Source organism: Panthera pardus, unplaced genomic scaffold (genome assembly GCF_024362965.1).
Source record: "Panthera pardus isolate Hobbes unplaced genomic scaffold, ASM2436296v1 HiC_scaffold_2, whole genome shotgun sequence".
Taxonomy (NCBI): domain Eukaryota; kingdom Metazoa; phylum Chordata; class Mammalia; order Carnivora; family Felidae; genus Panthera; species Panthera pardus.
This window is the reverse complement of record NW_026526765.1, coordinates 51,229,514-51,235,934: the sequence shown is the minus strand read 5'-3', so window position 1 is coordinate 51,235,934 and position 6,421 is coordinate 51,229,514.

Sequence of the window (6,421 nt, the reverse complement as noted above, 5' to 3'; positions counted from 1 at the left end):
GATGGACTATATATCTGCAATTATGGAGAGTGTCAGACTCTTTTCTGACAGGAAGAGAGCCCTGCCCTCTACCCACCCAGGTTCCTGCAGGAGAGCCATCCTGGAGATCTGGTGTCCGTGTGAAGCTGAGTGGTTCTCACTAAGCACGGATGCCTTTAGTTAGGAAGGGGAGGTGTGGGGAGAGCTGCCCAGGGCATGAAGCTGACGTCCAGCCCCAGGAGGTGTTTGGGAACCGTGTGTGTGGGCAGGCAGGGCTGGGCGGGGGGCAGTACTCTCCATCTGCCATGATCAAGTCAGGCAAGGCAGGAAGCTAGTCTAGGTGTCGGGGACTCGACAATAAGGCAAATTCTGGGTTTACCAAGAATACCCACTTTACTGTGCCTCTGTCTTTAGGCTTCAGGTTCTCCACCTGTTACCATAGAGATGGTTGAGTTGATGGGTGGTTTTCGAGCACTAGAGGGAAACTGAGCCACAGAGGCCCTGGGCCCCTGCCTTTCTTCAACCAGAGGGATCCGCTTGTACCTCTCCCACACATGGGTGTTCTGTGTTAGATTTCCTAAGTTCCCATGCTGGGCAGTAGTTCGGAAAGCTTGAAAAACACAGAGATGATTGAGGTGCCTGGGTGGCTCAGTCGGTTGAGCATCTGACTCTTGATTTCGACTCAGATCATGATCTCACGGTTCGTGAGTTCAAGCCCCACACTGGGCTTTGCGCTGACAGTGAGGAGCCTGCCTAGGATTCTCTTTTCTCTCTCTCTCTCTCTCTCTCTCTCTCCCCCTCCCCCACTTGTACTATCTCGCTCTCAAAATAAAAACAAACAAAAAGAAAAGCATAGAGGTGGCTTTAAAGACCCTGCCAGGGCTGACATCTAGTTCAGTCCAGAGATTTTCAAACGTGAGCAAGCTGCAGAATGACCTGAAGTCTCCAAGAGGAGTGGGGCCTGAGAATCTGCGTTTTTAGCTGGCTTCCCAGGGATTCAGATGCAGGTTTTCTTTGAAGTTCCAATAAAGGACTGAATGTGCAGACCCTGGATTGTGGGCCCAAAAGAGAGTAAGGAAACCGCATCCCCGGCTGAATTTCTGCACCATCTGAGTTCCAGACCTAGACTTTGTTCCATATTTAGTTGTCTGTGTTTTATGCAGTATTTCTGTGTGAAAGATTTGGACATGCAGATCCATTTTCCTAGGAGAACCGGCTTCCCTTCAGGTTTAACATCACCAGTGCCTGGATTAGGGTTGGAGTCAAGGTTCCACTGCCCTCTGGGTTTAGAGTCCATCTCTCCAAAGCCATCTGTTCTGTCATGTGAATACTCTTCTCCCTTAATCCTTTAGATCAGTGATTCTCAGCAGAGCTCACTTTTGCCCCCTAGAGGACATTTGGCAATGCCTGGAGACATATTTGGTTGTCCCCACTGTGGTGGCTGGGGGCCAGTGGATAGAGGGCAGGGATGCTGCTCAACATCCCACAGCCCAGGAAAGCCTCCACATTAAGAACTGTCGAGTCCCAAACAACAACAGTACAAGGTTAAGAAACCTCAACTCCTGTGTCATCTCCCAAAGAGGTCTCTGTAACAACCCTAGTCACTCATTACTCTTCCTTTTCTCCATAGCTGTTCAAGCCATTTGAAATGATCTTTTTAGTTTGTGAACTTGGTTTGATGGCTGTGCCCTAAGCTACTTTCCCCCCAGTAGAATATAAAGAATATTATCACCTGGTAGTGGTGGTGGTAATCATAGCAGCTGACATTTATTGAGCATTTACTATGTATGTATAAAGTGCTATACTAAGGCGTTTGCTCATATTTTTGGTAACCATCTTAGTAACCCTACAAGGTAGGAACTGTTATTGGCTATATTTTACAGATCAGAGGATGGGGACACAGGTTATTTGCTGAGGACAGCAGTGGGGAAGGAAGGAGACACAATTCAAACCCAGGCAGTCTGAATCTGCCCTGCTGCCTTGTAGTACCTCAGTCAAGGGTTTTGGATGAGTGAAAGGTAGCATGACTGTCCCAGCGGGCCATCTCACTCACCTGGTGGGGAAGACATGACAGAATAATGGATATGGATTCATAAGAGTTGCCAGGCGTCCATGCTCCTGATGTACTGGGTGGCAGGCCTTCTCAGAGTGTGCTCACCACCAAACAGAGATATAGAAACAGCTTCTTGCACATCTACCATGAGTAATGTGATTTATGGCTCCATCTGTCTGTCCCCAGCAGGCTCTGATTTGGGAGGAGTTCCCTGAACCCCATCTGTGAAGGTGGGAGCAGGCTTGGGGCTTTCCCAGAGCATCCCCCGGGGAGGAACCTAACCTGTCTCTGGGCTGGCTCTGGCAATCCCTGGCCCTAAGTGCCTAGGAAAGAATCTAACAGCCCTCATTCACCTCATTTTTTGTTCCTCAGGGAAGACTTTTGTGACTTGAATTTCAGCAGAAAGGCCATAGCATTTTGCAGGAGTCTCAAGTCCAGATGCCTGCCAGGACCAGGCAGGTAACATAGTGAATCCAGCTGGGTGATTGAGAGGGTGTGATGTGGTCAGTACTGTGTTGAAACCAGTGTCTCCCTAGAGGATATGGCTCCTACTCCGTTCTGGTCAATTATTGCCTTTCAAGGGTGTAAGCTCCACATTGCGGAACCTTCAGGAACCTCTAGGAAACCTATTAACTTTTCATTTAATTTAAAAATTAAATTAAAAAAATTATTAACACAACAGAAGACCAATAAAACACATCGTAAGTTAGAGTAGTTCTTGGGCTGGAAGCATGCTACTTCTGGTATATAGACCAGAACATTAGGCCAGGAGGTCTGAGTTTGTCTGCTCTTAGCTAGATGACCTTGGAAAAAGCCACCTCTCCACTCTGACTTCTGTCTCCTCATTTATAAGGTGGGAAGGGTATCAGCTTGGACTACACTTCAGATTTATGATAACAAAACATGGAATATATGGTATCGTTATTCAACAGTGAGTTCTGTGAGAAAGAATGTGAATAAGTCGGCCTCTCCCTTCTTTGGGGATGCAGGTGAGTCTCTGAGCTTCACTTCTTCCAACCAAGCTCTAACTTCTAAGGAAGAACTGGGCCAGTTCTGACCAGTGTTTCAGGCTGCTGCCCTTGCCCGGGATACAAGGGACAGGATACACAGGAGGTCATGCCTTCTGCAAAAGGAGGATTGGGACTGGAGTAGTCAGTCTCCAAAGTTATGCCTGGCTGGGGAGCACTTCACAGTGACGGTTCTCCAGGTCTGGGGTGCAGCCTGCGCTATCCTCTCACCAGGACCCTCAGGAGATGCTCATGCACAGCCAGGTTTGCACGCTTCTCCCCGCTGTAAGTGCTCTGACCCTGTGTGTGCCCATTCTCCCAGTAGAACCACCAAGAGAGTCCCTTAATAGCTGTTTGGTGAACACTTACTATGTTCCAAGGCCTGTACTTGACACTTTACTCATGCTCTCTTACTCCCCCTATTCTTTTTTTGTCCTCACAGCATCACCCAGAGCTAATATTATTATCACCATTTTCCAGATGACGATACTGGGGCTGAGGAAGGCTCAAGGTCTCAATATGGGTGAGTGGTAGAAATGGGTTTCACATTTAGAAATGCTTGAGGAGCCCATGTGACCTCCAACGCCATGTCACCCCTAGATGACACATACACACGGCCACAAAAGCCCAATCACTCAGGATCTCACTGCCCACCCCTTGCCCCAACCGGCAACATACACTCACACTTTGGTGATCTCAGGGCAGCAGCTGGGTGGTGGAGCGCCACCTAGTGGTGGTCTTAAAAACTTCTCTCGAGGGGCGCCTAGGTGGCTGAATCGGTTAAGCGTCCGACTTCAGCTCAAGTCATGATCTCACGGTTTGTGAGTTCGAGCCCCGCATCAGGCTGTGTGTTGACAGTTCAGAGCCTGGAGCCTGCTTCGGATTCTGTGTCTCTCTCTCTCTGTGTTCCTTCCCCGCTCACTCACTGGCTCTCTCTCTCAGAAATAAATACAAATTTAAAGATGCTTTTGAAAGTTCCTGTTCCACCAGATGAGTTTGGTGGAGGGAGACAATTGCCCTGGCAGAGTGAAAGAAATGACTCCCAAGGGTCAGGATGAAAGTCATGCCTGGGGTAAAGGGCAGCAGAACTGAGGCCTGTGGAGGGGCCTCAAACAGCATCTCAAACTATAGCATCTCAACCAGTGCAGGAAAATGATAGAGGCTTCTCTTTCTGGAAGCCAATGAACATGGGTTTTTACACTTTATCCTTGCAACTCCCCTGTGAAGGAAGGGGAGGTCTTAGGGGCCTATTTTACACATGGACAAGATAAGACACATAAATCCAGCAGCTTGCCCACGTGCCTTGAGTTAGTGAAGGAGGCAGCTAGCCCTTTCATCACACTGGTTGAGAATGACAGTGGTGATGATGGAGGTGAAGGTGGTCACGGTGGCAGCAGCTAATATTTGCTTGTAGCAAATGCTTGTAGCATGTCAGCTGTATGAGCTAAGTACATTATTATCCCCATTTTCAGGTGAGGAAACAGATTCAGAGGAATGGATGAACTTAGCCCAAGGTGACACAGCTTCTAAGTGGTAGAGGAGAGATTCAAACCCTGGCAACGTGTCTCCAGCGCTAAAGCTCTTAACCAATGTCCCTTCTACTGGCTGAGGAAGCCTCCTTGCTGAGATGCCAGCAAAATGGATGCTTTGCTCCAGCACACCTCACTCCGTTTACCCTCCAAAGCTGGCCTGAGAAGCCATAGCCTCCATCAGCTGGCAACGCCCAACCCCACATTCTCCTCAGAGACTCACTCTCTGCTGTGTGACCTTGGGCAAATGGCTTCCCCTCTCTGAGTCTCTGTTTCCCTATCTGTGAAATACAGAGCTTAAACTAGTTGGGCTCTGAGGTCCTGCTATTCCAAGTCTGTGAATCTATAATGACACTGGCTTAAGAATTTCTCTCCTGCTAAGAATTTGAATTTGTCCTTGAATCAGTTACCAATCTAAAGACAAACTCACTCTCTCTCCTCTCCCTCCTCCTCCTCCTCCCTCTCCCTGCCTCCCTCTCCCCCTGCCCCCTCTCTTCTTTTCTCTTCTATCCTCTCTCATCTCCCTTCCTCCTCCTCTCGCTTTCTCTCAATCTCTCAATTTTCAGCCTAATTATGGCTAACTGTCTGTTATTTAGAGACTTATTATCCAAGCTCATTATGAGTAATTATTCAGTCTGGAGGGGAAACAGCAACACTGCTAGTTTAATTTAATGCTTACCTAGTTCACTTAATTAGCAATAAGTCTTGGCAAAACGATGGAATGCAAGGGGTCCTGGCTTGGTGGGGGGTGGGGGAGGCTGAATGCTGTTCTTGGGAAGATAAACAAGTTTCAGGGCAGAATGTGGGAGGAGGCAGGAGGGAGCTGCCAGTAAGCTGGGCCATGCCATCTGTCTAGACTGAGGATGGCCCATGACAGTGAAAGGTTGTACATTACACGAACTGGAAGGGCCACGTGTCAGGTGACACTTATGAAGCACCTGCTGTGTGCCGGACCCTGTGTAAGGCTTTGAGCAAACCTTATTTCTAATGCCCCATATCTGGGACTTGCACATTCTAGATAATTTAGATAATCGGCTCTCATAGTGAGTATGTTCTCTTTTTAGTAGCCTTGCAGTAATTCTGATTAGTCAAGGAAAACATTGCCCACTTGATGCTGTTGTGTCTGCTACATATCTCTCTTCACAGAGGGAGGCCATAGGTTCAGGGCTTTGGGCTGGCAACAGGATCTCACTGTTGTTCAGCTTTGGCTTTTTTGATAGTTTTCATCTGTTCACGACAAATGATGTTGGCTTTCCATATATAGAAGTGATGTAAAGTTTCTATTGTAGCAAAAATAAGTGAATTGTCATACAGAAAAATATGGGGTAAGAAGTCAAGGTGAGGAACACTGCCAAGGGGAGAGGAGAATGGAAAAGGGTCCGTTCTGTGCTCTGGGTTAGGGATTATCTAGCCAGGAGGCAAGCCGACCCCAGTCCTCCACTCCCATGCCCTAGACAGACGCAAAATCAGGCAGAGATGACCCAAATGCTGCCTCAGAATCCTGGGCTGGGCTCCAGGCACCCACCAGGAGGTCAGAATGACCCTTCTGACCACATTTCCCAGCCAGCCAAAGCCCCTCGCAGTTTTTCCAGGGCATCACTGTGCAAACCAGGACATCCCAGCCCCTTCTAGTCCCTCTTGCCCCTCCCATGGCCCCTTGGCCATCTCATACTCTCTGATTTCTCCTCAGCCCTCATTGGTCCTTCTGGTCCCCCTTTGTGCCACTAGGTAAACAGGCCCAGAAGGATGCCTCCACGGCCAATTAACAGCAGAGCCATGGCAATGCCAAAACACCTTCCTGGCTAAGCCCTGGTGTGTCCCTCCTTTGTCTGCCAGCCTTGGAGCCTAGGTCC